The sequence below is a fragment of the Mercenaria mercenaria genome, unplaced genomic scaffold, assembly GCF_021730395.1.
Source record: "Mercenaria mercenaria strain notata unplaced genomic scaffold, MADL_Memer_1 contig_2148, whole genome shotgun sequence".
NCBI lineage: Eukaryota > Metazoa > Mollusca > Bivalvia > Venerida > Veneridae > Mercenaria > Mercenaria mercenaria.
In genome coordinates, this window is record NW_026460189.1 from 18,214 (window position 1) to 32,200 (window position 13,987).

General features: G+C 36.3%; 1 protein-coding gene across 1 annotated transcript in view; it reads right to left on the reverse strand.

The window, feature by feature from the left end:
- LOC128552202 (protein mono-ADP-ribosyltransferase PARP14-like) overlaps positions 1 to 13,987 on the reverse strand; it is a gene marked incomplete at its 3' end in the record, with an annotated part of 68,545 nt that overhangs the window by 15,012 nt on the left and 39,546 nt on the right. The gene's annotated exons all lie outside the window — the stretch shown is intronic.

The window sequence follows — 13,987 nt, forward strand, 5'->3', positions numbered from 1 at the left end:
TTAATAAGTCAGTTCCTATCCCAAGCTCCTTTACCACCCGAATGCTGTTTTAGTGGCTGCCTCTGGTTGCGCGGTTTTTTTTTTCCTGACTAGTTTCGCATGATCTAGCTAACTGTTTGATTTTCTGTCTAATTTCAATTCAGAAAGTCTTTTTTTGCACGACGCACCGTACTTCTCGAAAGATGAGCTGAATGTAATATGTTTAACAATGCGGATCTAAGCACTTTTGGTATGTACAAGCTTCTCCATTTAGAACTTTTGATCATTAAGTCACTGTCTTTTACAAACGTAAAAATGATGACATAACGATATAATTTCATTATAATATCCTGAAGTCGTTTTTGAGCTTGACTCAATGGCTTTGACAGAATGTTCTGCAACGGTTTGTGATCATTTTGAATAATGACCTTCCGTCCGTACGAGCACAGGTTGAATTTTTCGAGTCCAAATAACACGTTCATAGCCGCTTTTTTAATTTGCGCCCATTTCCGTCCCGATTCAGACAGCGACCTTGACGCAAATTCAAGGGTGCAGTACAACTCCAAGCAGTATAACAATCAATCTGAACCACAAGTTCCTCTTCGAGATCATAGGATTTCAATACAGGCGCTTTTGTCAGTTGCTTCTTCACAGTCTTGAACGTTGTTTCACATTGTTCGGTCCACTCGAAGTCCACCCCTTTACGTGTGAATGCTCTAATTAGTTTAGTAGTATCAGATAGTTTTTTTTTCGGATTTAACGTCGCACCGACACATGATAGGTCATATGGCGACTTTCCAGCTTTAATGGTGGAGGAAGACCCCAGGTGCCCTTCCGTGCATTATTTCATCACGAGCGGGCACCTGGGTAGAACAACCGACCTTCCGTAAGCCATCTGGATGTCTTCCTCACATGAAGAATTCAACGCCTCGAGTGAGGCAAGTGATTTGAAGTCAGATAGGGACGGAAAGAATCTAGACATGTTCTACACTAAACCAAAGAATCGTTTCACGCGTGTGATATCTTCTGGACTTTTCATCTTCACTATTGCTTCAACTTTCTCGTCATCATGTAGCATACCCTTATCTGTGATTTTGTGTCCGTAAAATGTAATTTCTTTTCCCATGACTTTCTCCGCGTCATTCAACACAATGCTTTGATCTTCGCACCTCTCATACAGTTTCTTTAACTTCATCTCGTTATCTCGTTTCACGTCTTCTTTAGTTTCACCACAGCCTATCAAACTAATGTGGTCAGCAATAGTACATGTTCTTCCTAAACCTTTCAAGACTTCGCAAAGTATCCGTTGGAAAGTTTCACTAGACACGCTCCAACCAGTCGGAAGTCTCTTCCATATGTCTCTTCCAAATGGCGTTATTATAGTTGTTAGTTTTCTTGATTAGTCACTCCATTTCACGTGATAAAATGTTTCCTTCACAACTAGCTCAGTGAAAGGCTTTGCTCCTTTCAGTTCTGGAAGGATATCATCGAAGGTTGGCATCTTGTATCTTTTCCTAACAAGCATTTTGTTATGTGGTTGCGGATCAATATAGTCTAGACCAATTTAGCAGATATATGCTTACTTAAGAAGTTATAAGCCTGAATCCAAAAAAAGTATGTTGGCCATCTGACAAATGACTCTGAAAGGAGGCTAATTTGGGGACAAAATGACCACTATTTTTGTTTTATAATTTTATTTTCATTGATATCACTTAAAATAAAAATGTTTATCTTTTTAGAGATGTTTTAATAAATCATTTCATATTATCTAAGTACATATCTACCAATTAAGCATATTACTTGTCAAAAATATGTACTTTTCCGGGGTTATAAAAGGGACTTGAAGATAGTTTAAAAACAAATTGAAATAATATCCAACGTCATTCATAAAATGGAAAAATGAGACTAAGTACGTATTATATTGAAATCTTTTGTTTGAAATTTTAAAGTAAAAAAAGATTTTATTTTTATAAAATAGTTTTGCAGTCTTAAAATAATTACTAAGACAAAACAATAGGAAAATTAAAACTTAATTAACATGTCAATAATGAACCGAATACTATGTATAACATCATACTGTTAAGGTTAATGTGAACTTAATTAGTATAAACAATGATGGGGGAGGGGATCTCTTTTAGATAAACAGCCTTAATTTTGTCATTATTGTTAAAGCACTTATCTAAACACAGAGAATGTAGTTACTTTTATTATGCTTTACCCGTTCATTAATGTATGTTTTACCTGCTAACATGGGTAACGGGAAAAGTAATGCAGTGTTTCTTAATAATGTTGAATTGAAACTATTTTAAACAAATGAATCGAAGTAGAATCAGCAAAACAAATAAGAGCTCTCGGTATGGTATTTTATCTGTTTCGGAATAATGAAGATATAAGTCCGACCTGGTCAGCTTTCAGGCAGTCTATCAGTAGACCTTGACTTTATGAACAGCACGGAGGGGCACCTGGAGTCTTCTTTCACCATTAAAGCTGCAAAGTAGTCATATGACCTATAATTGCGACACCAACCCCCCCCCCCCCCACCCCACCCCACCACAACCAGTCCATGATATTGACACATTAAACACTGTTGTTCGAAACTTCTTAAGTGTATGCATCTACAATAAAGATCAGGACAATCATATATAGTTATAAGTGTAGACCAGTCTGTTTAAACTTCAGGATTTTAAATGGGCAGTGCCTGCATACAGGGACAAGCTTATCCTTAGAATGGGTGGTTTGCAATTCATTATTTAAAATAATAGGTGATCATATGAAAGGATCTGGTTCACATGAAATATGTGTTGAATCCAATCTCCTTTTGTTCTCGCGAGCTATAAGGGGTGGTCTTTGGGATCAATATCTCTACGCATTTTGTTTTTACTTCATAGAAATATCATACAATTATGCACGTTTGGGAACTACCTATCTGGCCGATGCACATCAGTGTCCTCAAGAAATCTTGTGGAAGTTCAGAAGGGGCAACTTTGTGGTATTGCTGTCAAACACCAAATTTAACCAGATGGATCCTGATAAAATTGGTAGAATTCATCTTGGAAGAAAGATTGAGGAGTAACTGTGGAGGAGTAACTGTCATACCGAGAACCCCTACATCTTTGACTAGATGGTCTGAAGTCCCACAATAATCTGAGGAATCAGTTCTAAATATGTTACAAAGATAAAATGTGGCTGGTCCATATTTGCAAGGTGAAAGTTTGCTGAATGTAGTCACTAAAGCCATTGCCACTGACACCATCGGAAAGTTTCTATTGTCTGCCATACATTTTGCCAGGGACAACTTTGTCAGAGAGAAACTCAGTGAGAATATGAAAAGTTAGCTATGTGATAGAGTTAAAAAACAATTGCCCCATTGTACATAACTGATAAAGCAACAGTTCACAGTTGAAAATGGCAAAATATTAAAAGCAGATTGAAATACTAAATCGTTTAGTGACTGTATATGAGGCAGGCAGGGATGTCAATGTAAGGAAAATGCTAAAACATGAATTGTTGCAAGTTTCAGTTTCCATTTCAGGCAAAATTAATTTTGTTAGATGAACCTGTCAAGGACATTGAGATGAGTGACCAAATAAACATACAAGGAAAGTCTGCATATATTGTGGATATCCAAGCCTTAATAAAAAGTCTGAAAATAAAAGGAAAAACAACATTTGCTCAGTATCTTGATTTATGATTATATTTATGCAGTTTTGAAAGAAGGCAAAATATGAAAGGAACGACGTAGTGTTTGACCGGTATAGGTATCATTGAATAAGATCAAAACAGTTAATTGTAATACTGTTACATACTTGTATCAAAAAGACCTTAATTTGGTATTTTTTGGTATTTTCGTTTTCTGCCATTTTGACCTAATAAACATTATTTAAAAGATGGCCAACATAATTTTTTTTTGAATTTAGCATACCCAAATTATACTGAAGAAGTATAGGAATCAAATACTAACAAAAAGTCTGTACTACTCCCATTTATTGAAATCTGGACTATACTAATAAAAATTCTCAATTCCCCATTTTTTCTGCACAACTGCCATCTGATTAACCCACTGTGTCGGTTCAGTTACAGGTTCTGAGATGTCTCTTTCAATATTGTTATCTTACTAGACTTTCACGTCAGATTTCACCGCTAGTCGAATATACCTTGCGAGTAGTGCAGGAACTGCAAATTCATTTTTCGTCGAGCAATGACACTTCACCAATATCTCCAGGATCCATTTTGACCTTTCTTATGAAATTATCTATATTGATGGTAACTAGTTTGAGTTTTTGCACTGTTTTCAAGCCTAGCAAGTATTCAAATTCATTCGGAACTATAACAATTTTTAAACTTCTTTATCCCCTGTGCAGGGAGTTCTCACATTTAGGTCAGCCTGACCTAAGGAATTTACGGTTGATTTATTCCACATTTTCAATTGAATACATTTCTTCTGTCTTTGAGTTTTACGCACATACTTTCTATTGATGGTATTAAATTCTGCCCCCCTATCAATTTAAAAATCTACTTTACAGTCGTATATAATTGTTTTTGCTTTCACTTTCGATTTCATTCTACCGTTAACACAGCACAACCAAAATTCATCTCCTCTTTCATCCGACTCCGATATGTTAAGAATCTTCTTGCATGGACCTTTAAAGTGATTACTTCCGCCGCATTCTTCACACAATTTTCCCGATATTGGACATTTTTCTATATTAATTTCAAAAATATAGCCACAGAATTTGAACTTAATTCCACGTGCCGGTCTTTTTCCATAAGCACTTTGAGCTTGTGTTGGTGGTCTAAATCGACAGGGTTGACTACTACCACTTTTCGGTCGCGCACCAGATTTTGTCGAGTTCATTTTGTCTACTTTTAGTACTGGCTGATCCTGGTTGTTTCGAATTTTACTCACATGTTTATTTAGATTGTTCATGGCTCTAAACACTTTGATGCATATTTCAATGTCAATTTTTTCCTCCCTAACCAATAATAATTCTTGTTGCTTGTCCGCAGAATTGAATACAACTTGATCACGAAACATGCGATCACTTTGGCTATCGAAATTACACGATTCTAGCGAAATTCAGAAAGAAAGCTATCAAGGGATGGATAGTCACAATGATTAGTTTACATAAATCTGTGAGATTCCAGTACTTCATTCTACCTTGGTTACAATATTCTTCTAATTTCTTTAAACATTTTCAATTTTCAATTCATTGGCATCTCCATCCCACTCAAACTGGTCATAGATTTCAATTACTTTAGGTCCTGCGCAGTGAAGAACAATGTTTACTTGAATTTTCTCGTCCTTGGCCGAATTCCCACTCGGGGTCGTGTAATCTTTCATCTGCCGCTTCCATTTAATAAAGTTTTTTGAAATGTTCCCATTTTCTATATATAAATTTCCAGGGGTTTAAATGACTCTGCCATCTTCGTTACAGCTTTTTTAAACAGTTTGTGCTCTCAAATATAATGTTCAGTTTGACGGATTTTGAGGACGATTGCTTATATATCCATCTCTGGGAGGAGAATGTTTAGGTACAAATCGAATTTCCGTCGTCAATTTTGTGGGTTACAATTTATCACTAATTTACACTTCAGGTGTAGACACTTTTTTGCATACCAGAAGTCTACCATGGTTCCTCGGATGAACCTCCAGCACATTTCGCCGATATTTGTGGTTTGGTTACGTTACAAATAGAAACGTTTTCAGTCTGTCAGCGTCGTTTCGCGACAAATCGAAGCGAACCAATCAAAATCGTCCGTGAAAAGCTTGACCGCGTCTTTTTTCAATATGAATGTCGACTTACGAAGAATATTATTATTTCTTGATGTAAATCTCTTAACATCGAATTACATGAATAAATCTTTATGAATCGCAATCATGGAATATCACCTTTATCTGCCATAAGCAAGTACCTTGCTTATATGTTATCTGAAGTTTCAGTTCGGCATGCCAAATAATGGCGAACAATGATCGGCTGAAACAACTCCAGGTAGTAATTATGAGTGCGCATGCCCACCAAATAAACGATAGAAATGAATCAGAGGTTTGTCTCAGGAATTTGACGAACTTCTGATGGATGAGAATTGTATGGACATGTCCTTTTGTACATTTCCTCGCGCTGTCACCATGTTGATCAGGGTTCGACTGAGTGTAACAAATGGGGCGAAGGTATCAATAACGACCGACGTATTCAGAACGTACATTTATTCACTCTCATACAGACGCTTGTCATTGGTTACAAAGTAATAGATTAGTGGATGACATTTGTAGATCTGGTTGTTGATTGCTTAAAGTGAAATATTGTTTATTCAATATTGTCCGACTACCTGCATACATAAAATGCCCCTTTAAGGTATTGTAGCAGTGTTAATTTTAGGATTTGTAAGAGTCTTGTTCATTTCAGAGTTCAAGGTTGGCCGGTATTTGCCTGGACAGGGGCGGAATATTAGTTGTCTGACTAGAGCAGATTCTCCCAAAGCCGGTAAGGACAAGTAGACATTCATGTCAAAAAGGTCTTTTAAAAATTAACACATACATGTATTCAAAACATCGGATTTCACCGCCCCCTTCCCACCCCCTGCAGGAGGTGCAGGACTTTCCAAAGGTATTCACCAGTGATTTATGTCCTCATAAAACTCTTAAAATTGCACAAAGGAAAGTTGTTAGAAATATAGTACAAAGTACACCAATTCAAAAGATATGGCTATTTAATATGACAAACTTGAAATGACTGAGTGATAATTAATATCTAAATTTAGGCACATTTTGAGGAACATAATTATTATAAACGTACTTAGCACATTTTAGTATACTGCTGAGAAAGGAACTTTCATTAATACATAGTAAGTTCAACCATCCCATTTATAAAGCATTGCAGAGTTAGGGCTGAATATCCTGCTTTTTTATATTTTCATAGTTGATATGTGGGTTTATTTTACAATTTTAGCAAAGATAAGATGTGTATACTGTCTTTAATCCTTACCAGCAAATGAGTGTACTGTCATTGACTCCTCACCTTAGTAACATAACTAGATTTGTATGAAGATATTATACAAAAGAACAATATCTGAAGGATAATTTTTTGGTCTCATCATATTTTCCAGTATTTCCCGCTGTCTTGGAAAATCCCAGTGTTTGCCACATTAATGCCAACCCTGTCAAAATTGTTACTTTAAAATCAAGATGACAAAGCTTACAAAAGTGTTACTGACTGTAAAAGTGGTGTTAATATTAATATGCAGAAGACCAAGTCAAGACTGAGCAAAAGATTATATTACATATGACATATTTTGAATATTTGTTAATAAGAACAGGATTAAATAGGAAAGAATTTTATGAAAACATACTTCCCTGCATATACCTACATACGAAGTGAAACAACTAAATTTAAGGCTGGTCTTTCGTTTTGTTGTGTTAGACCGTAATACATTAAGTGCATTGTATTAAATGAATTACGAGGGTGGGATCAAAAGTAAACGGTGTTAAATGACAACTATAGGTTCAATTACACGGGTACTAAACAGTGCCTGCGGCACCGCCTGTGCCGATGAGAAATGAAGGCACTTCGCTTCCGGTACCGCAGGCATTTCGCCAATGTTGACAAATCAAGCGAGATCGGTGAGTGATTTTTTTCAGTTTCGTCACTTTGTTACTGCATGTAGCATTTTTTCAAAAATCGGGGAATGTAGCGGGGTGTAGAAGTACCTCATGAACATATCCATGCTAAAGTTTGTGGGAAATAATCAATTTCCTAGAAATGTAAGGACAAATAAGTTGGGAATGAAACGTGATTTTTTCACATCCGTGACAGTTTAGACTCATTTCTTTCCGCTGACCCAAACCATATCGTCTCTGCCTTCGTAAAACATATTTATAAATGATATAAGATCTGCAGAAACATAAAATGTGTCCAGAAAATTCCGAATTTGAACGTTATGCCTATTTTGAAAATGTGCCGCAGGCATTTCGACGGTACCGCAGCCCCTTAGAGGTGCCGCAGGCACTTCTTTAAGTATCGGGGCATAGATTTGGCCCAAAACTAACCAAATCTCGAATAACTTGCATTCGTGCGATTATATATAACATATTCACAAACATTTTAAATACATGTGATGAGTTATCAGATCAAGTATTTTAGCAATCGGTTTATCTCCACATTCTTTTTTCAGATCCGTTTTGATCAGTTTAAACAAACTCTATTTTTCCGGAAACATGTAATATTTTTAAAACCTTGTCACGCTGAAATTGGTTTGTTATAGATCAATATATTGATAGCAAAATGGATTTCTATCTGTGTGTGTGTGCGTATGTGTGCGTGCGTATTCTTGTTTTCCTTTTTTAGAGGAGCACAATCGATCATTAGTATAAGTCACATATCTACTTTCCTTGCGTTTTTCTAGGTTGTTCCACTGAAAAGAAGTTTTGTTGAAAAGATAGATGTAGTCATACCAAATGAAACGTAAGGTAAGTATATTTGTGCCCCCCCCCCCCCCATGAGTGGTGGGGGCATATAGATTTGGTCTTGTCCGTGCGTCCGTCCGTCTGTCCATCCGTCTGTCCGAAGTTCGTGACGCGCCTAGCTTGAAAAGTATTTGATATAAATTGATGAAACCTTGCATGAGTCTTTATCATGACATGAACTTGCGCACCTCCTATTTTTCGTCTGGCTCCTCCCCCTATTTTCTGAGTTATGGCCCCTGAAATAGTCAAAAATGCACATTTTCACCTTGTGACGCGCCTAGCTCAAAAAGTATTTGATATAAATTGACTAAACCATGCATGAGTCTTTATCATGATATGAACTTGCGCACCTCCTATTTTTCATCTGGCTCCTCCCCCTAATTTCAGAGTTATGGCCCCTGAAATAGTAAAAAATGCACATTTTCACCTTGTGACACGCCTAGCTCAAAAAGTGTTTGATATAGATTCATGAAGCCTTGCATTAGTCTTAATCATGATATGAACTTGCGCACCTCCTATTTTTCATTTGGGTCCGCACCCTATTTTCAGAGTTATGGCCCCTGAAATAGTCAAAAATTCACATTTTCACCTTGTGATGCACCTAGTTCAGAAAGTATTTAATATAAATGATTGAAAACTTGCATAAGTCTTAATCATGATATAAACTTGCACACCTCTTATTTTTTGGCTGGCTCCACCCCCTATTTTTAAAGTTATGGCCCCTGAAATAGTACAAAAATGCACATTTTCACCTAATTATGTGTCTAGCTCAAAAAGAATTTGATGTAAATTTATGAAACCTTGCTTGGATATTTATCATGATGTGTCCTTGCAAACTTGGCATTCTTCCTGAGAATCTTAGCATTTATTACAAAGTTATGGCTCTTGAAATAGCCAAAATAGTGGATTTTGTTTGTGATGCTCATTGCTCAAAAAGTATGTGGCCTAGAATAATGAATCCTTTTCATAAAATGTTTGTTGAGGCTATATCCCATTAAGACTGCAAACACTTGAATTATTTCTCCTTATTTGTGACAAATGTACCAGTGGGGGGGGGGGGGGGCACACCCTGTGTCCTACAGACACATTCTAGTTCAAGATAATAATGCTCGATTATTTACTCCTTTTTTTGTCCTGTACCCCAATATCAATTTTCATTCGTTTCAGTCGGGCTAATTGCACGCGCATGAATTCGGTACATTTTTAGGACATGTTAAATAGCCCGATCGAAACATCAAGGCGCAACTCAGTGTACCAGTCGCGTGATCCGGGTAGCCCGGCTTGGTATTATGTCTGTCCTCTGTGTGAAACATAGGGAACACTTCTTTGTTGTTTGTGTTTTGCAAACAAGTAACTATTACAAACTAATGCAAATACTGAATTGAAACCTACCACATTTCTCAAGGTTTATAAACCTATGTTATAGCATAAAATTCCACAGATACCGATTGAAACTTTATAGATATTTTAATATTAAATGTTATATTCCCGAATTCGAATAGTCGATTTATTTATTTATTTGGGTTTTACGGCGCACCAACACAGTATAGGTTATATGACGCCAAACAGGACTACAGATTTTGATTCCACATCTCATTTACATCGACATAAAAAACATGAGGTATGGAATCAAAATTTGCATACCTGCTGGAATCACAGAGTTACTGCAAAACCAAGTGTTAAGACCCTATTAGTCGCCTCTTACGATCATGCAAGGGTAAGGCAGTGGTTCCAATTCTTTTCATACACAGATCGTCCCAGAACCACATGGGGCTCGAATAGTCGAGGTTTTGCTGTCTTGTGGCTCTTGTTATAAAAGTTTCGACAATAAGTTTATGAGTAAGACAGCACGCCAAGACAACATGGGTTATACCTGTCTCTTGTTATTCATGGTTTATTTTGAGAAAAGATGTCTGCATTTCTGAAATTCATGTTCATCATAAGAAGCATAATGTTTGGGAAATACAGTTTGTTTCAACTGACTAAAGCAATGTTGTAGATTTTAAGATTACTTGCTAATATAAACCAATTGCTGTTCATACTGTTCATACTGTTGTAGAGGCCACATATGAATAAATCCATATAAACATATCGTTTCTGACGGCCCTTTTCTTTGTGTTCTCCCAACTTCTACGTCAGTAACAACTTCCGTATACATGATGCGTTCTTCACACACGTTATATTCTTATAAACTTATAAATAGTCATCACAATGTCACAACATCATTGAGGGTGCTGACACTACATTATCAGGTATAAGTTGCTAAACTTTATATTGATAACTCATCGCATGTATTGAAAATGTTTGTGAATATGATATATAATCACACGAATGCGAGTTATTCGAGATTTGGTTAGTTTTGGGCCAAATTTGTGCCCCCGATATTTTAAGAAGTGCCTGCGGCACCTCTAAGGGCCTGCGGCACCGTCGAAATGCCTGCGGCACATTTTCAAAATAGGCATAACGTTCAAATTCGGAATTTTCTGGACACATTTTATGTTTTTGCAGATCACATATAATTTATAAATACGTTTTACGAAGGCAGAGACTATATGGTTTGGGTCAGTGGAAAGAAATGAGTCTAAACTGTCACTGATGTGAAAATATCACGTTCCATTCCCAACTTATTTGTCCTTACATTTCTAGGAAATTGATTATTTCCCACAAACTTTAGCATGGATATGTTCATGAGGCACTTCTACACCCCGCTACATTCCCCGATTTTTGAAAAAATACTATACGCTGTAGCAAAATGACAAACACGAAAAAAAATCACTCACCTATCTCGCTAGAATTGTCAACATTGGCGAAATGCCTGCGGTACCGGAAGCGAAGTGCCTTCATTCCTCATCGGCACAGGCGGTGCCGCAGGCACTGTTTAGTACCCGTGAATTAAGAAAATCTTTATTTCAAACCTTCAAAGTAATCTCCTTTGACAGATACACAACATCTCAATCTTTTAATCCAATCCATAAAAGCTTTCTGGTAGTCTTTTTCAGGTATATCACTAAGGAGGTTAAATATGGCGGCCCCAAACTTTTGGCGGTATGTATATTTTCTGCCTGCAAGCTTTTTCTTGAGATGAGGGAAAAGGAAAAAATCACAGGGGGCCGGAGAATAGGGCGGGTGTTCTAGAACATATAGTCCCTGTTCATTCAACAACGACGTCACAATCCCAGCCTTGTAAAAAATGGCTGTCTCGATACCCATCTTTGGTCGACGTCTCTGGAAATACTTGAGAAGCTTTTTAAGAATTTTTTTCTTATAAAATTTGGCATTCATTGCCTTTAGGAACAGGAACCTGAATGGCGAGACTTAAATAGTGAAAAATATGGCATACATAACCTTTTTCACACTTGCAATCCTTTTGGCAATGCAAAGCCTTCTGGAATTTTTGGTGAGCCATGCTCGGTTACTAATTTTTCGATGCGGTTCGAAGAAATCTATCCAAGACTCATCACCTGTTACTACATTCATAAATGTTTTTGATCGTATCTTGCGTAAGCTTGCGCGCCATCTTAACGCGCGTGCGTTTTTGCTTATCAGTGAGCAAATGCGGGACCATCCTGGCACTTTTTTCCTTCAATTTCAAAATATTTCGCAGAATGCGCAGCACAGATGCTTTTGATATACCAACCTTGTCCGCAATCTGCTGAGAAGTATATCTTGCGTCAGAAAGTACTATTTGTTTGATTTTTTCAACAATCCTTGGACTACTTGCAGAAATAGGTCGACCAGTTTTAGGCGCATTTTTGACAGACTCCACGCCTGCACAAAATTTCCTAACCCATTTGCAAAGTGTGGAAAAGGACATTTCATTACTACCATAAACAGCACATATGTCAGCATAAATGTCCTTTGAACCTCTTCCGAGTGAAGCGCAAGTCTTAATGTAAGACCTAATTTCGTTCGCATTTTTTACTTTTAACCAACCATTTTGCCTAACCGCATACGAGTAGGGTTTAAGCAAATGTGAATTTGTAAAAATAGCGGTTACCAATAGCCAGTGGCATTACTTTTGATCCAATCCTCGTATGTAAAAATTCCAACTTCAGAACCAACCTAGGGGAAACTCTATTTACAGGAGGAACTTTAAAAAGGGGAATATCCTTGCATAAAATGTTCATCATTTAATGGCATACACTTGTTTTCCTTTCTAATGATATGAACAGTTCAGAAGTTTAGACTGAATAAACAATGTTAGGATTCCATCTAGATAAAAATTTATTCTGATTACAGATAAATATATTATTTAAATATCCAGTTTTACAACATTTAGCTTTCCTCTCTATAGTTCAATGCAAGAATGCGTCTTACTCCATGTAGGAAGAAATCTGGGTTCAAGTCCCAGTTGATAGTATATTAATATAAACAAATGTTGTAGACTGGACAAAATCATACCTATTTCAAAAAATAATTTACTACAGGAAATGTGAAATTATAGTTTAAGCCAGATATAACCAAAACCTTTCCATTAAATCGATTTGAATATGTTCACATATATTATTTCAAAAATAGCTTTTACACATTTTCACTTAAGCATGCTCAGCAACTACTGGCCAGAATCACATCAAAATAATCTTTATGCTATTACTGATTAGAGATATAAAGTTTCACCAATTTTATTTAACTGGAAATGCACAAAGTCTCTATGTAGATGCATTGTAGTTTATTAGAAATGAGTGTTAAATTATCAAAACATGTACATGTATCAGTTCTAAAGGTCGTGCATAGACATCGTCCATAATAACAGAACCTATTCTGTTATTCTTTCCAGCTTAAGTTATGTGCAAAACACTACATACATGCTTTTGGTAGTGTTGTCGATTTGTGCGTCCCGGTTATGGATATTTAAGTGGCTGTGGCAAATTTCGTATTGTGGTTCAGGTGCGTTTACTGAATAAGGTCCCACATTTGGGTCATTTTCTCTCAAAATTTAGTATATGGAAACCCAAATTTTACCCGTTTTGAAAATATCACCTGATGAAGTACATGCAATACATTCGCTTTACTCTCCCTGACATATCTCAAAATTGTATTTTCTTCTGATTTACTTTCACACTGGTATAAACGCAAATTTACTGAATTTTCAAATTTACTGTCCCCTGTCCCCTAAAACGTGCTGACCGTTTCCGGGAACAACAGAAAGGTAACTAACATTGTACTGGGATCGTAAAGTCTCATTTGAAAACAATACATTTAGTCTTCGTGCCGTGTTTTAATGCAGGAGTAGGGATAATACACGTTTGTAATGTCTTTCATTTCAATTCAATTTTCCTATTTATTTACTTTTTTCATTGTTAACGATATTTGATTACATCAAGGACTTTTGATACACTCTGTATCACTTATAAGTTATAAATAAATAAATAAATTATATTTAAATAATTGATTTTTTGCCCAAGATAAACATCTTAAGCATGTATCTAAAAAAATAAAGATCACATTTTTCTATTTGAGAATATGATGTATAAAAGATATATTTAACCTAAATTTGCCTATAAACTAAAAAAAAAAGATATAAATCAAGCCTTGATCATTAAACAA